Source organism: Typopeltis vanoorti, chromosome 24 (genome assembly GCF_054136105.1).
Source record: "Typopeltis vanoorti isolate ZY-2024b chromosome 24, IOZ_Tvanoo_1.0, whole genome shotgun sequence".
NCBI classification, from domain to species: Eukaryota; Metazoa; Arthropoda; class Arachnida; order Uropygi; family Thelyphonidae; genus Typopeltis; species Typopeltis vanoorti.
The window spans coordinates 82,057,834-82,076,251 of NC_143572.1; the positions used below are offsets into that span (position 1 = coordinate 82,057,834).

Below are 18,418 nucleotides of genomic sequence, written 5' to 3' on the forward strand. Positions count from 1 at the left end.
AATATAAAATAATTCATCTGGATGGTTACAAATGATATTAATAAACCAGGATTAACTGGCTTGTCTCTATCCACAGTTTTTCTTCAATCCGATAGGAATATCAGAATTTCCTTCAAAAAGTGCGATACCTTTTATGACCCTACTTGTGAAAATATATTAGAAAGTGTAATGTAGATTTGATGTCCATTATTTCTATTTACTAAATATCATGCGAAAGATAGAAAGATCGGGTTCCCAATCGGTGCCTTTCGAATCGAAGAACGTGTGAACGGAACTAACGTTGTCAATCCCCTTAGTTCAACTCCCTATATAATGGAATTCAGTAAGACAACGAAATTTCGATGCATACTGTTGGAAAATAAATGATTCTCTTCTTTGATAATATTATTTTTCAACTGGGATACAAAGAGTATTAGTAATTTAAATATGCGCTTTCTTTCGTGATAGAATTAGGATTCATTTCCTGTGTTGTATTCCATTCAGTAAAAGGTCGAACTTGATTCAGGTAGTTAAAATGTGGGATGTTCTCTTCGTATACGAAAAGGAATGTGAAGAAAAGTTCACATTTCATTCCATGCCCAAAATCACTCCTGCGATGATAATGTGAATTCGATTGCTCTGAAAAACTAAAGATATCTCATTAATGTTGAAAAACTAACATGTATAGTAATAAAAGTATAAGAAAAAATCTTCTTTGATATTAGAAGAATACTGGTGCTATTAACAAGAATAAACCTTTTTGTTCATATATCTGGAGAAACGAGCGAGAGAGAAAGAGGTTTGTTGGTTAAAAGTAAATGAGAGTCAGTTACGTTCTACATATCCTCATCCAATTGATGACGATATGGAGATCATGGCTGACATAATTCTGAATTTCACAGATCTTCTTACAAAAATTGGCAAAACCGCACATCTGATCAATTGGGTGCTTCAAAGCATGCTACCTAGTAGAAAAGAAGTAGTTCCATTCCCTTTAGAAAGCTTTGATACATCCAAATCTAGAATTTTGTGCTCGGATTTGGTCAGTGGGTTACTTTAGGATGTCGAAGTGGTCGAGAGCATTCAACGGTAGTTCCTCCCAAGGTGTTTTAAGGTTTGTGGAAGAAATTCCTAACAGAGGAGCCAGAGATCACCGTTGGAAATTCAGAAACAGTGTAGTTAGTAGGGATTAAGGTTCAGATTGTTTGCTACGAGAGTGGCGAATGAATAGAATCGGATGCGTGAAGTGGTTGCCAATGAGAACTGCCAATTAAATTTAAACCCGATAGAATGTTTTATATCTGATCCAGAAACGAATGGCCACAAGACATACAGCACATTAATGCTACCTGTGGGTAAGAGGAATAAAAGAAAGGAGGAATCTGTGTACATATTTCTTGGACAGCTGAGGTTTTAATCTTTGGGGAAATCATAGTGGGCGAGATTGTTCCAAAGGACAAAAATAGTTGGAATAAAAGAGGAGGCAGTGAAGTTGGTTTTATGTGTATCAAGACGGACTTTAAAAGAATATTTGTTAGCAGTGGCTGTTGTAATGATTTTGAAGTAGACTGGAGGAATAATAGTGTCAATTCAGCATTACACTCTGAATGAAAGTATCTGTAGAAATAGCACAAGTCAGAAACTGAACACTATGAGAGATGGTTTGAAGTGGGTATTCGAGAAATGATCATTAATTAGTTAGATTGCCCTCTTTTGGATAGAATCGAGCAATATTAGAGAGGAGCTTGATGCACCACTCCAAATATAGGAGCTTTATTCCATGGCCAACTGGATTTTGGATTTGTATCGATTCAGGTATATGGAGGTCTGAAGTAGTGTCATTTTCAGAAAAATACAAGTATTTTGGAAGATGCAGAAGCTATAGTTAAAATGTGGTTGTGTCAGGAAATATCGGACGTACAGATCAGTGCAAGAAGAGAAATCCTATCATGTTTGGATATCTCAATATTACTGAAGGTAAAATGGAATGATGCAAGCTGTGAATTCCGAGTTCAGGTCATTACTCTTTATTTCTTTATTACTACAAGGGTTATCAAACGAAAAGGAGGAATGGGGTGCACCGTCATCTACAGAGCTATGGATAGGATTGAAAATGACCAGTTCATTTATATACAAAGAGGAAGAGAAAGGGGAAAGAACAGAACCCTGGGGTAATCTTACATTGTTTAGTAACTCTGATGAACATAGGCTCTCCACTATGGTATGTAGTGAGCGACCAGTGGGAAAGTTAGTCATCCATTTGCAGTGTGAGGAAGGCAGACCTTAGGATGGAAGTTTGTTATGTAGGCTAATTAACCAAACCTGATCAAATTTATCTATATCCTGAGTATAGAGGTGATTGGTGATCATAAGAGGTTCAGCTGTTGATGTAGAGTAGATGAATTCATACTATTGGTCAAGAATCGTTGATTTGTCTCTAAATGCTACAGCAGTTGGTTGTTGATAACCTCCATGTTTTCAGAGACAGTAGTAGAAGTGAGACTAATTGGATTGTATTTCGTTGTTGGCTTTGATCATTTTTCTTTGGGATAGGTTGCTTGTGTACCTGTTTCCATGTTGTAAGGTAGATAATAGCTGAATGGGATAGATTCAAGTGGCAACACAGGATAAGTGTTAGCTCTGGGGCATAATTTTTAGCAAAATAGGTAGGACCAGTCCAGGCACAATAGACAGGATCAAGAGAAGATGCCTTGTTTGTGTTCAGGTTATTAAGGATTCTTCGGATTTCTTTTTGTCAGAATACGATGGAAGTTTAGAAGAGTGCCTTTGTTGGTGGGGGACCTTTTTTCAGGTCACCAATACAGGAATTGGAAGAGAAGAATGATTCCAGTAAGTTGGCTTTGTCTTTATGTGGGATAACTTCTGTACCACCAGGATATGAGATGATGGGAGCCTGGGTGGAAGAAGTTGCTCCGAATGGCCTTGGCAAGGGCCAGAAGCACCGACAGCCATTTGTGTATGAGGCAAGTGTACAGAATTTGGCCCTTTCAAAGTCCGACTTCGATTTGGTGATGATTCTTTTACGACTGTTGGGTGGTTCAGAACAGGCAGAGTAAGCAACAGAAGATTTGGCCTTCACCCAGCCATCATATGTAGAGATATATTTCTTTTACAGCACTGATGCATTTTTTGAGAACCCTGGCTTTGATGGTGACTGAAATTTCAAGCGGCATAAGGAATTCATTCTTGTTAAGATGACTTATGTTATTCTTTCTGGGGAGGGATTTAGATGAGAAGCTTCAGTTCTTAAGCAATAGATAGACGGTCTCATGGAGGAAAATAATCCACTGAGATCCTTCTATATGGCACCCTTTTTGTACTTAGTTACCAAGAAGTGAATGATATCTAGATTATACTTGGATGGGCAGCTTGTTACGAAGAGGTCAAGTGTGGTTTTCAGACTGGAGGGGGTTATCAGCTATTCTGGTAGGAAGATTGACAATTTGAGACAGGTCACTGCTGATGAAAAACACCTCAACATCCATTCCTGATTGATTGATAAAACTGAAGAAGCTGAGCCAATATGAATTTTGGACTTTGAAGTCCCCAAGGAGGTTGACCTTACTATTGCAGTATTTCGACTGCAGAAAGTTAACTTTTAGACAGAGATAGCTGAAGAGGTTATAGTGTTTGATGGAGTTTGGAGAGCAATAAGAGAGCATATGAAAGGGAAAGTCGATTTGGTAGAGAAAGTTTGAGCCATGCAGCTCAATTAGTTGATATTGAAGGATTTGCAGTGTGGCATGGTATGTTCATTCTCGTAAATGCAAAAGCGCCATTTTTTCGGCTAAAAAGACCTGTGTAATGAGTAGTTTGCCATTTAGGGTTCTCATAGGAAGAGTTATTCTCATTTGCATGACCCCTAGCTAGCACTGCACTTCGTTTATACTGCTGTTTTAGGCCATCAATATTTGGTGAAGTTAATGTGGAAAGTTTTTTTTGTAAGAATTCTTGTTGGGTTATTTGCTTGGATTTTTGATGTATTGTTTTATGTGTGGATTTTTTTGTTTTGATTTTATGGATTTTTGAAATATTTCTGTGGAAGAATTTTTGAGATCCGTAGTAAAATCGCGTTTATTTGGCTTGTGATCCACTCATGACCCCACAAGGGTGGGGATGACAGGGCTCTAGCCTGGGGGCTCGGAATTAGGGGGGGCCTGTCTCGTCGGGTCGGCCAGTTAAGTGAGACTAACAAAAGAAAAAAAGAAACTTCATAAAATATGAATGAATATGTGACGAGAGGGACTACTAGCTTTTGCAATCACTTTCAACCCATTATTCATCTTTTCAGACTTATGGTTACTCTTCTGAACTTCCCATTCAAAAGGATTTACTTTAGTTTTCGGTTTTCGTTCGCCCGTCTCGCTTTCTATGGACGGCGTCGTTTCAATGCCGATGTTATCGGCACACTATACTACCCTACCGGTGCGTATGCTACGGATGCTGAGAGAATTTTATTTTATTCGTAAAAGATAAAGCTTCATTTCATAGTTTTAGTTGGTTAAGATGATCTCAAGAAACTGAAAATTTTCTACAAAATTCTTTATTTGAAATGAATTTGTCTTATTTGAATAAAAATTTTGCTAGTTAGTAAGTAAAAGAAAATATAAAGCTTTTTTAGTTATGATTTTTTTTGTATGAAACAAACTTAATTATTATTTCTTTTCAGATTATACAAATTCGAGATATTAAAACTATTTAAATAAATTGCTCTCAAGCAAACAAAGACGTTCTAGTTAAAATAAATAAACTCCTAATGCCTGATTCAAAGTACAGTACAAACATAAGTCTGGAGTTCAGAAGAGGAAACTTAAATCCGAGAGAATCGAAAGCATCATGAGGTCGTCAATTCATAACCAAATTTTTCAAATCTGAAAATAAAAGGACATAGTTCCCAGTACTGATCATAGTGAAGGTGGTGATAATGTTTGTGACATTGAAATCCAAACAGAATATCAGTGTCAAATCGAAACTCATAAGGCACTCGAAAGTCAAGCGACTGTTACATGTGAACCTCTTGCAACTGAAGAAATGGTTGCAAGTGAAAAACCTGCAGAAGGAGTGACTATGGAAGAATATGATACAGTTAATGCTTCAGTTGCAGGCCCTATTGAAAAATCTGATATAAAATATGATGACCCTAGTATTTGGCCCAGAGTAATCTCAAACAACATGCGGCTAGAGATAGTACGAATTATCAGCTTTCAAGAATTCCAAAAGATTTATAAGTAGCCAAGAACAATTTAATCACCTAGCAATTTTGTGCATCGAAAATGATTTGACTAAGCGAGTTGATTTTACAGACATTATTGAAAAATTTGTGTCGACAAAAGTTAGAAAATATACTTTGAAGTAATTTTGAATATTATTATTAATCTGTATTATGTAGATGTTAGTAGTTTTTTTTAATAAATATTACTTTTGTGTTATCATTTAAACGAATTGATCTTAAACCCTGTAGACTGTATAACAATGCGTTGTCCATAATCTGAGCGACAGGTAGGGGGTCCACCAAAAATCCTGGCCTTGGGGCCCACTTCAGGATGTGGGTGTCATGGATCCACCGCATAGATTTTGTGCATAACAATGTAATAAAGAAGTGGATGTGATTTCTTGTTGTATGTATGTCGTGAATTTCATCCCATTTAGAACAATACTGTAATCTCAAATTATGGAAGGATTATTTATGGAAAGCATTTGCATAAACAACTCAAAAGTGGGTGCTTTTGATTCCCTGAGTTTTGACGAATTTTCACCGTCCGTTTCGTTACGGTTCGGTTATGTAAGAAATGATTTCTTGTTCTGCACCCTACCGACTGGATATGCACTGGCAATTGATGGAGTTTCAGCCCATCCCGAAGACAATAAAAATAAAAGTGCAATTATTTTCATCATCAGTTTCTTCAAGACCTTCCACTTCAAATGTCGACACTTCCAAGACCGTGGAATTAATTGCTTCACCACCGTATATAAAATGTATAATTTTATATTATGTTACTGTCTTCATCCGATTGAATTTCACTCCGTTAGGTGTCGCGGATAGCAGTGGAATAAACAAGTCGATTATATTTATTGCAGTAGTGTAGCGAAGTATCAGAAAGATAGTGTTCCTATTTTTACATTTTTAAGCAGGTTAACTGCGAATTGGTAAGTAAATTTTTGTGTCACGAACCTTATCAATTATCGTGCAAGGTGATATAACTGATAATTGTGTGCCATTTATAGTAAACTAACAATAAATGATAAAGACCTCCAAACCCGAGTACTTGGCGATGCGCTGCAAAATGTGCGAGGAAATAGTCGATGATAACAAGAATTTAATAAGGTGCGTAAACTCTTAACTGTAATAACTATCATTTTTACTGTGCAAAACTGAGTGAAAGTCAGCACAAAAATTTATCAGGAAACAGAAAGCTGACCTGTCAATGTATTACATGAAAGTTTAGTTATCAAACAAGCTCACAGCGATCAATTCCTATTTCCGAAGCAATATGAATTCCACTTCTGAACAGCGGTCGCAGCAAATGTGTCACTGAGCCCTGACACCATTGCAGCTACGGAATCGTATTAAATGTAAAAATTTGCATATCATGCCCTTTCTTAACCTTTAGTTATGACAGCGCAACCAAAGAAAATTAGGGCCCATTAATACATATTGAAATATTCCATTTCTAAAATCGGACTCTTTTCTTCCAAACGTTTATTTGGTTAACACCGGAATGCTGGTGATCGCAGCGGACTCATAACTGCGTGAAAGGGTACCTCTTCTTCGTTTTCAACCGGATGTGAGTGTTACCGGTAGGAGGGGTTGAATTGGAAGTTTCGCATTGAAGGAATAGGTGACACACAGTTCTTCCAGAGGGAGAGTAGGATAACAGCTCGCTACTCGAGTGCCGATTCAAGGAGTTAACAGTGTTTCCTTATGAGGAATTATACTACCTGTTTCTTTATTATGCAACCATGCAGACTGCATAGATTTCGTATTTTTTTACTCTTACAAATATTTTGATTGATACTTTAAAATGGTACAAACTATAGAAGCGGAAGAGATATTTCTCAGAAAGAGCTTTAACAGTGCTACTAGCTTGATGCCGGATGATTAAGGGAAAAGGTTATAGTTAAAAAGAAAACAAAACAAAAAATCAGTTGTAATTGAAGAAAACTACGAATAACACCCGCGCGTTCGTTCAATACGTCAAATGCTTTTTCCAGGTCTATAAAGCATATAAATAATTTCTTATTCTATTGTTTTCTCAATCAACTGTCTAATTATAAATATTGCATCTGTACATGATCTGTGTTCTCTAAATCCTTCTCGTTCATCTTGTAGATTAATTTCTTTTGTTATTTTATTATTTAGAATTCTTGTTAGTACTTTTAACAAAGTATTTAATAAATTTATAACTCTATAATTTTCTGTCCCTCCAAAATTTTCTGCATGCCTGTTGGTCATACAGACCAGCAGGTATGCAACACAGGAATCGCAAGATGGCTGCATTAATTGCCTAAAATCTTTAAAGATGAAATGGCCTGCAAATAGAAGCAGAAATAATGCTACTGCATACGGGAGAGCCAATGCCCCTAACTCAAACCCACATAGAGTAGATGAGAAGACAGCTATGTGGAACACAAACAGCATATATAATATTTGAACCATCAACATCAGAACAATGTACAAACCTGGCAGATTAAAACTTATAGAGAACTCGAACTGTTCAAATGGGAAATAGTGGGAGTTGCAGAGACCCACTGGATAGGCAAGGGAAAAATCAACATAAAAAATGCAACAAATTTTATTCCAGAAGGAAAGATAACCATCATTGAAAAGGTGTAGCACTAATCATTAAAAAATGGTTCCTAAACTCAGTAGGTGAGGTAAGACCAGTTTCCTCTAGAATCATCTTCATAAGATCCATAACAAAAGAAAGAGGAATATTCATAAAAATAATAGTTTATGAACCAGTAAAATCACATGAAGAGGCAGAATATGTTCATTTTCTTGAACAACTGCAAGAAGAAATCAGACAAACAAGTACAAGAGATATCCTGATTATTATGAAAGATTTTAATGCAAAGATTGGTCAGTTATCTGAAGATAAAGGAGAAGTAATGGGAAAATTTCGTCATGGAGAGACGAATGAAAGAGGAGAAGACTTGATTAATTTTTGCCAAAAAAGTCAACTGTTAGTCACAAATACCTTATTCTGCCACAGGTCACAACACAGACACCTGAACATCACCAAACAATGAAATCAAAAACTGTATAAACTATATAATTATTAATAAGAAATGGAAACATTCCTTCTGAAATGTCAAAACATTAAAAAAGGTTGACATGGATACAGACCATGAACTACTATCAGCCAAACTAAAAATCAGTTTCAAAAGAAAAAGAACAAACCACTAAAAACAAAAGAATATAGATTTCTTGAAATTAAAAATTAAATGATAGCTTGACTAAATTTAACTATCACAGGTCATTAAAAGAAAATTTAAATAATTTTGCTTTAGATACAGGCCTGGAGTCTTTGAAAAAAAGGTAAAGAAATTATTAAAGAAACTGCAATAAAATACCTGGGCTACCAGACAAGAGTAAATAAAAATTCATTTACACCAGAGATATTGAACTTATGGGAGAGAAAAAGAATATACAAAACTAACCCTCTCAAAGGAAGATAATGAACAAAATAGAATATTATACAAAATTTGAAAAATGACATAAAAAAATACAGATTAGCAAAAATCACATATTTAGAAGAAAAAGCAGGAATGTGTCAATAAGCATACAAAAAGCATGACTCCAAGACCACTTATGAAATAGTTAGAGATAACCAAAACATACTCATCCAGTTTCAATATTGCAACAAGATAGAACCACTACAAGTGGTTCTATCTTGTATGGACTAATCATTTTAAAGAAACATTTGCAGCTGAAGAAAACATAGATCAAGATAAGTTTTAAAAGAGGTATACCGTGAGTAGACATATCGATACAAAATTAATAACGGGAAAAAACTCGCATACAAAGATTATTTAATAGTATAATTTTCGCTGTGTGTGTCACAGGCATCTTCAGTACATTAAGCTCAAAATAAACAATAACTGACAATTCCAAAAAGCGCCACCTAAGTAGCTGGTGTAAGATAACTAAAAAGGTCAATAAATTTCCTAAAAAAAAAAAAAAAAAAAAAAAAAAAAAAAAAAAAAAAAAAAAAAAAATCAATACAATAAAAAGTTAGGAAAGATTAGCTGATTTGTAAAGTACTATCTTATAAAGGCGTTCCATGAGAAACTGACTTTTGTGGAGAACTCTTGTCTTTATCCAATGAACGCTGTGTCTAGTGTAGGTGGCATGTTCTGCAAGTCCAGACTTTTCAGGTTTAAAGTATTCAATATAAGATTGGTGTTCTTCTAGCCAAATAAAGGCAGATCTTCCCGTTTGTCCGCAATAAGATAATCCACAAGAGCACGGAATCTGGTAGACACCTGGATGATTAAGATGTGGAAGCTTGTCCTTAGGAGAACTGAGAAAGGTGGAGATTTTTCTAAACGGTCGAAAGGCAACAAAAATATTCAGTGGTTTTAAAACTTTTGCTATACGTTTACTGATGCCTTGTACATAAGGGATAGTAATGTGTGTTATTTCTTCTGTGTTTGAAGAGGAAGACATATTAAAACTACTCAAAGTTCTTTTAATGAAGCAATTCTTATAACCATTAGATAGAAAGGAAGAAATTATATATTGTAGCTCTTTCTGTAAAAGATAGTCTGAACCAGTGTTTTAATAGTTCTGCCTTTTTGACTGGGATGGTGATGAGATTCCGCATGGATATAATGGCCTCTATGATTCGTAGAGCATTGAATTACTACAACAGGAATTTCCTTCAGACATTGTAAACGTATTTGATTTTGTAATAAATTCTGGTTATTTTTCCTTTAAAAATATATTGGAACAGCAATGGGTAATCCTCTTTCTCCTGCTATCTCCAATTTCTTTATGGAACATTTTGAACAACGTATCTTTGACAACATTTCTTCCTGAGCTACTCATTGGTTCAGATATGGCGATGACATTTTTGCTGTATGGAATGGCTCTTCGGATGATCTTCAACAATTTCTCACTAAGTTAAATGCATTTCATCCTAGGATCAAGTTTACCCAGAAGTAGAATCAAATAAGCAGTTAGCCTTTTTAGATCTTCTAATTCTTCACCAACCAGATGGTAACCTACATTTCTCAGTTTATAGAAAGAACAGGCCATTATATCCATGCAGAATCTCATCACCATCCCAGTCAAAAGGCGGGAACTATTAAAACACTGGTTCATCAGGCCCACTCCTTTTGTTCTTCAGATGATCTTTTATAGAAAGAACTACAATATATAACTTCTTCCTTTCTATCTAATGGTTATAAGAATTGCTTCATTAAAAGAACTTTGAGTAGTTTTAATATGTCTTCCTCTTCAAACACAGAAGAAATAACACACATTACTATCCCTTATGTACAAGGCATCAGTAAACGTATAGCAAAAGTTTTAAACCAATGAATATTTTTGTTGCCTTTTGACCGTTTAGAAAAATCTCCACCTTTCTCAGTTCTCCTAAGGACAAGCTTCCACATCTTAATCATCCAGGTGTCTACCAGATTCTGTGCTCTTGTGGATTATCTTATTTTGGACAAACGGGAAGATCTGCCTCTATTCAGCTAGAAGAACACCAATCTTATATTGAATACTTTAAACCTGAAAAGTCTGGACTTGCAAAACATGCCATCTTCACTAGACACAGAGTTCATTGGATAAAGACGAGTTCTTCACAAAAGTCAGTTTCTCATGGAACGCCTTTATAAAGAAACGTGAAACTCTATTTCATTCTCCTAACTTAGACAGATCATACGGCTTACGTCTATCCCCTTTATGGGAGATAGTACTTTACAAATCAGCTAATCTTTCCTAACTTTTTATTGTATTGATATATATTTTTTTTAAGGAAATTTATTGACCTTTTTAGTTATCTTACACCAGCTACTTAGGTGGCGCTTTTTGGAATTGTCATTATTGTTTATTTTGAACTTAATGTACTGAAGATGCCTGTGACACACAGGTGAAAATTATGCTATTAAATAATCTTTGTACGTGAGTTTTTTCCGTTATTAATTTTGTATCGATAGATGAAGATGTCTTCAACCCTGAAGAAATTTCTGACAGAAAAGACATCCTAAATGAAGAAATACATAGAGGAATCAAATAAATGAAAAATTATAAAACACCAGACAAGACAACATTCAAAAGGAACTAGAAAAAGGGGGAGAAAGCATAATAAATTACCTAAGAAAACTGTTCAACAAAATAATAAAGAAAAGAAATTTTTTCCAACAGAATGGAGAACAGGCCAAATCATACCCCTCACAAAAAAGGAGATTTCAGATCCTGCATCTTCTGTAGTATATACTGTAATTATATTTCTTTTATTTCTGTTTTTATCCAGACTATTAATATTAACTCTTTATATATTACAATTCCTACTCAGCTTCAGCTCTATTTTGTTTTGTTTTTTTTATTCTGCTGTGTATAACCCTTCTGCTGTATAAAACCCTTCTAAATCATTATATAAATATTCAGCAGGATTCTTCAACACGTAGTGAAACATTCCTATGAAGAACAGATGGAAGATCAGCAAATAAGATTTTGAAGTAGCAGAAGCACAATAGATGCAATTTTCACATTAAACAGATTAGCAAATTTTATGAGAGACAAAAATGAAAAACTCTACTGCTGTTTTATTGACTTCAAAGAAGCTGAAAATTTATTTATCACTAGGTTAGACTATAATAGATTTAGTTTAATCCTTTATCCCAGTGAGAGCAAACAAAGTTTGCGCCTGAAAATATCTTCAGGACTAAATATAGTGTTGTACTATCTTATCCAGTAAGTAGTGCAATACCAAGGCAACTCGTGGCAAAGGTGGAGCAAGCTACCAGGCACTTCTAACCCAGTATCTCCCATAATGCAAAACACATTTCCTATGTGGATATGTATACTGTTATGCATTAAAGGGATTGGCCATCTACCCAGACTAGTTTCGACCTTTATTGAGGTCTCTTCAGTGGGAGCCAGGCCCAGAGCTGGAGATACCAGGCAGAAGCAGTAGCAAGTCATCTGTGCCTATTGGAGTTGCCAAAAGGTTTATCACCTTTTTTAAAAATTACTCTGGATTTAGAGAAAGATGTTGAAAATTTATTTATCACTAGGTTATCACTAGGTTAGACTATAATAGATTTAGTTTAATCCTTTATCCCAGTGAGAGCAAACAAAGTTTGCGCCTGAAAATATCTTCAGGACTAAATATAGTGTTGTACTATCTTATCCAGTAAGTAGTGCAATACCAAGGCAACTCGTGGCAAAGGTGGAGCAAGCTACCAGGCACTTCTAACCCAGTATCTCCCATAATGCAAAACACATTTCCTATGTGGATATGTATACTGTTATGCATTAAAGGGATTGGCCATCTACCCAGACTAGTTTCGCCCAGACTAGGCTCCCACTGAAGAGACCTCAATAAAGGTCGAAACTAGTCTGGGTAGATGGCCAATCCCTTTAATGCATAACAGTATACATATCCACATAGGAAATGTGTTTTGCATTATGGGAGATACTGGGTTAGAAGTGCCTGGTAGCTTGCTCCACCTTTGCCACGAGTTGCCTTGGTATTGCACTACTTACTGGATAAGATAGTACAACACTATATTTAGTCCTGAAGATATTTTCAGGCGCAAACTTTGTTTGCTCTCACTGGGATAAAGGATTAAACTAAATCTATTATATTCAAAGAAGCTTTTGACCAATGAACATAAGCAAACTCATTTAAATTTTAAAAACAGAGGGTTCAACAAATACTGATTAAATTGTATCATATCAAGAATTACTATTCAAAAAAACAAGCAATAGTGAAATACAGAAACATAGAAACAGATCAAATAGCAGTTTAAAAAGGAGTATGCATGGCTGTCCATTGTCACCATATTTATTCAACCTGTACCTAAAAGAAGTAGTAGATGAAGGACTACAGATGTGTGAAGGTATAATGGTAAATGGAAGAAATATAACACATTTAAAGTATGCTGATGATATAGTTATCACTACAGGCAGCCAATTAGAAAATATCCTGATTAGGATGCATTAAACAAGTAACAAATATGATATGAAAATCAATTTTAGTAAAAACAAAACTAATGGTAATAAGAAGAAAAAGTGAAGCAATCCAAATGAAAATAGGAAACAATAACATGGAACAAATAAATCAGTTCAATTAGCTGGGATCAATGATCACTGCAGATCTAGACTATTTCGAAACCATAAAACACGAATCAATAATGGATGGATAACAATGGGCACACTGCAAAAATGTGGAACTATAAAAGGTTAAGCAAACAACTGAATGATATATAATACAATGATAATTGTATTTTATGGCTCAGAATGCTGGATCTTAAGAAAAAAGAAATGGATAAATTCGATGCTTTTGAAATGAAATGCCTAAGAAAAATCAATAGAACAATCTGGATAGAAAGAAAAACAAATTAAAAAAGTCAGAGAAGAAATTAACTTTAAAGAAACAATAATTACTGCGCTAAAAAAGCCAACAAAGCTGGTTTGGACATGTTTCAAGAATGAACCCAGAATGATTACCAAACATATTATTAAATTGTAGAATCAAAGGATAGCCCAGCAGAGAAAGACCAAGCAAGAAAAGGATTGACAACATTACAGAAAGAAACCACATCAACTGCATAATATAACTTATAGAACTTTATAAAAAGGCAGCAGACAGAAAGAAATGCAGCGATTCTTCTTTGAGTAACCCACCTGCAATGAGCTGAAGAAAAGAAAATATATATATGGATGGAGTGGTGGGAGCAAGAATGGTCAATTAGTTTAAAGAGTGGTATGATAGACTATTATAATTACGGCTATTTTGCCTGCTTCAGTTAGACTGTGTTTCTTGGGGGGGGGGACTCCCCCAAGAAACACTGTCAAGACTCATCGAGGGTGTCACCCTCGATGAGTCTTGACAGACTTTATGTTCTTAGGAAGGACCTCCCACGATGAGTCTTTTGACTCCATGGAGGCCTGAATAATAATAATTATATATATATATATATATATATATATATATATATATATTTTTTTTTTTTTTTTTTTTTTTTAAATATTGATATTATTATTATACTTATTTTCCATTCTACCGGAATGTTTTTTTTTATTATTATTTGTTTGTATAGTGTATCTAAACTCTGAGGTAAAATTTATTTACCAAGTTTTAATAATTCATTATTGATATTATCTAGACCTGGTGATTTCCTATTCTTCAGTTTGTTAACTGCATTTTCAATTTCATGTTTTTTCAATTTTTATCTCTGTTGTATTTATTTCTTCTTGATTAGTTTGCTTACCTGGTTCTTTTATTTCACTATTTAATTATAAGGTTTTTGAAATAATTTTCTAATTCTTCTTTTTCTACTTTTAATATTGGAATATGTTCTGCTGCTTCTTTCTTTTGTGTATTAATAAATCTCCACATTTGTTTCTGTATACTATCAAAATTGTATTCAAGTTCTCTTGTATATGATTCCCAATATTGATTTTTACTTTCTATTTACTTTTGATTAACTTTATTTCTTTATATTCATTCCAATTCTCTGTTGTTTTCATTTGTAGATGTTTTCTTTCATTAATATTTTTATTTCTTTGTTAAACCATGGAGGCTGTTTTCTTACTTTTGTTATTTTCTTTTTTTACCACTAATACTTCTGTTGCTATTTCAGTTAAATTTGTATTAAAAATCTTCTTATTATCTTCTGCATATTGTTTGCTGCTTAGTGAGTTATATTGGTACCTTTCTTTTAATCTATTGTAGTATAATGTTTTTATCCTGTCTTCTTTTAATAATTCCACGTTAAATTTTATTTTGGCATTATGTTGATTTTCTTTAAATTTTATTTTCACAGATTTCTTGTAAAGTGTTAGTTTACATGTTAACAGGTTATGGTCACTTCCAATTTCTGCTGATGTTAACACTAACATGTTCTATTTCTGATGGGTGTATTGCTTTATAGCATATAACATAATCTATTATTGATTGGTGTCCTCTTGTGTTTCCAAATGTTTTATTTTTTTATATGTTGATAAAATGCATTATTTTTAACTTATTTGCACAGAATTGCATCAGTGTTTCTCCATTATTGTTTGTTTCTTCATTACATCTTTGCATAATTCCATGTATTGGAATATTTCCTATTCTTGCATTTAAGTCTCCCATTATAATTGACTATTCATTTGGTTTTATTTTTTGTACTATTTGTTGTAGGTCCTCATAAAAAAATCTTTTTTTATATTTTTTATTCTTCTTCTGGAGTAAATACTGTAATTATATTTATTTTATTTCTGTTTTTATCCTGACTATTAATATTAACTATTTATTACTATTCCTACTCCAGCTCTATTTTTTTACTCCGCTGTACATAAATATATAGCCTTGTATGTTCATTATTCCCTTTCCTTTTTTTTTTCTTTCTTTTTTTTTCTGTTATGCTGCATATTTTAATGTTTCTTTTTAGTTATTTCTTGAATTAGTTTTTCCTGCTTTCCATTAATCTCTCTTACATTCCATGCTGCAAGTTTTATTATTCCATATCATATTCTTTTCCAATCAGTATCCTATTTTCCCATCAGATTCATATTTGTCTTGGTTTCTCGGTCAGTATTGTTTTACTACAATGAAGATTTGTTATCCCAATCACCAGACGCCCCAACGTTAGCTGGGAATATTAATGTAGCCTAAATGCCTAGGGTGGTCCTTCTGGAAAACCAAACTTCTGACATATTTTACCTACATTTCCCGTTCACCTCTCCACCATGATGAGGTGTGGGTAGAATATTTAGAGAGGTATGTCATTATATACTGCATAATCCTATACACACCCCTAGTTGCTTTTAATTCACACAAAAGTAAAAATACCAATCCAGAAAATGAGTAAAGTTAAAAATTCAATAACTGGGAATTCGTAAAGTGAGAACTACTTATATAATATTTTTTTTTTTTTTTTTTTAATGAAAAATTGAGTACTTGGAAAAATACATATGTTAACCTCCCAACAAGCCAGAACGTCTATTTATATATCCAGCAAAATCTGGATACGATGTGTGCTCTGTTGAAAGAATATTTATAAGAAATGCAGTTTGGCCATCATGTTCATTTGAATGTGCGATAAACCTTCTCACTGAAGAGAATTTGCGATTATCGCTGCATCTTATTTGCCAATAACAAACGCAGTTCCTTGTTCCATGCTGGGTAACTGTTTGGTTGGGGTATAGTTTATTTGGCACAAAAAACTACAAAAGTCGCACTGTGCCATACTAGAGGTTACAACATTAGCATTTACAGAAAATTTTAAACACTATGTCTGTAGAAGAATCTAGTTCCAGAAAGCAGCATCTACAGAAAAACAGAACTGCTGCAGAGAGCACAGCAACACATAAGGTCAGAGGTTATTACAGTAGTGCAAACATAGTTAACAATATAAATTAATATACAAAACACTAAGCCAAGGAATGCAGTATCTACATATATGTAAAATTATAATAGATGCTTTTATAGCAGTACAAAAATAGCAAAGAAAGGGATTATTATATAATACAATATGCATGGATCTAAATTAAATTTAACAATGTGGTATACAGAATTTAGCAATACATATAAACAGAGTTACTAGAAGGTACAGAAATAGACAAGATGTCCTACAGCACTACATTATTACTCAAAAAATAAAGTAGTAAATAAGATGCATACACAAAATTTATGTTAAGCAGTGTAGTATCTACATATAAACAAAATTACTGCAGAGGTTTCAGCAGTACATAAATAGATTACAGTATAATAATATAATAAATTTAGTTTAATCCTTTATCCAAGTGTGAGCAAACAAAGTTTGAACTTGAAAGTATCTTCAGGACTGGGGTAAGGTGATACAACACCAGGCAACTCGTTACAAAGGTGGAGCAAGCTACCAACAACTCCTGTCTCAGTATCTCCTATAATGCAAAACACATCTCCTTGCGGATATGTCTAATGTTATGCATTAAGGGAAGGGCCACTACCCAGACTAGTTTCAACCTTGTCTGGGTGGTATACAGAATTTAGCAATACATACAGGGTGTTCGGGATAAATTTGACAGTTTTGTAAGGAAAAAAAAATCTTCTTTGTATCTATTAAATTTAATGAATTGACAAAAAAACATTACAGGCAGAGTTAATTACAATACTATCAACAAGATTTACTCAAAATAACCACCATTAGCATCGATCACAGCTTCAATTCTGCTTCGGAACCTCGAACAAGCTGATGCTACAGTCTCCCTGGGAAGGGCCGCAAAAACTGTTTTAATTTTATCCATTAACCGGGCTTTTGTATTACTGGAAGTGCGATTGGTGTCTTTTTCAACTGCGCCCCATACAAAATAATCCATGGGGTTAAGGTCTGGGGAGTTTGGAGGCCAAACATTTGGACTGGTGAAGTCGTAGAAATTTTCAGACAACCATTTTTGACTTTTCCCAGAGGTGTGGCAAGGGGCCGAATCCTGCTGCCATACATACGGCCTACCATTGCCTACCCTTGTTATCCAGGGCTTGACTACAGTTACCAACTCCACGAACAAAGCCCGAATTCCAATGCCAGGGTTCTTCAACACCTGTTCCTGCAGATTTGCGAGGAATTCTGCTGTACGAACGCAATCAGATCGTCTGTTAGGGATCTTTCTTCTTGCTACATCCTCGTAGTCACCATTGCAAGTCTCTAGTTCATGCCTGATTGTTTTTACTGTATTCAGGGAGCATTGGGCAGCAGTCGTAATATCCTTATTTTGATGGCGGGCACGAATCATCATGATACAAGTTATTCTCTTCCATGATTCAGGTGGGTTCCAGCTATCCATCCTTTCTGACATCTTGTATGTGAATGAAGAAGGGTCCAAACTTTTAAATGAAGAGAAGTGTGTGTTAATACATGTAACTTACGGAAAAATATAATTAATTATAAATATGTCAAATTTATCCCGAACACCTTGTATAAACAGAGTTACTAGAAGGTACAGAAATAGACAAGATGTCCTACAGCACTACATTATTACTCAAAAAATAAAGTAGTAAATAAGATGCATACACAAAATTTATGTTAAGCAGTGTAGTATCTACATATAAACAAAATTATTGCAGAGGTTTCAGCAGTACATAAATAGATTACAGTATAATAATATAATAAATTTAATAAATTTAGTTTAATCCTTTATCCAAGTGTGAGCAAACAAAGTTTGAACTTGAAAGTATCTTCAGGACTGGGGTAAGGTGGTACAACACCAGGGCAA

General features: G+C 34.3%; 1 protein-coding gene across 2 annotated transcripts in view; it reads left to right on the plus strand.

Moving 5' to 3' along the window:
- The first annotated feature begins 6,085 nt into the window (after window positions 1-6,085).
- LOC150093472 (uncharacterized) overlaps window positions 6,086-18,418 on the plus strand; it is a 33,329-nt gene continuing 20,996 nt past the window's right edge. The window contains exon 1 of one of the 2 annotated variants that reach the window (XM_090413563.1): window positions 6,086-6,147. The gene's annotated coding sequence lies outside the window, so the exon portion shown is untranslated. Of the gene's footprint in view, window positions 6,326-18,418 lie in introns of both variants that reach the window. The other variant, XM_090413562.1, reaches the window with a different exon arrangement.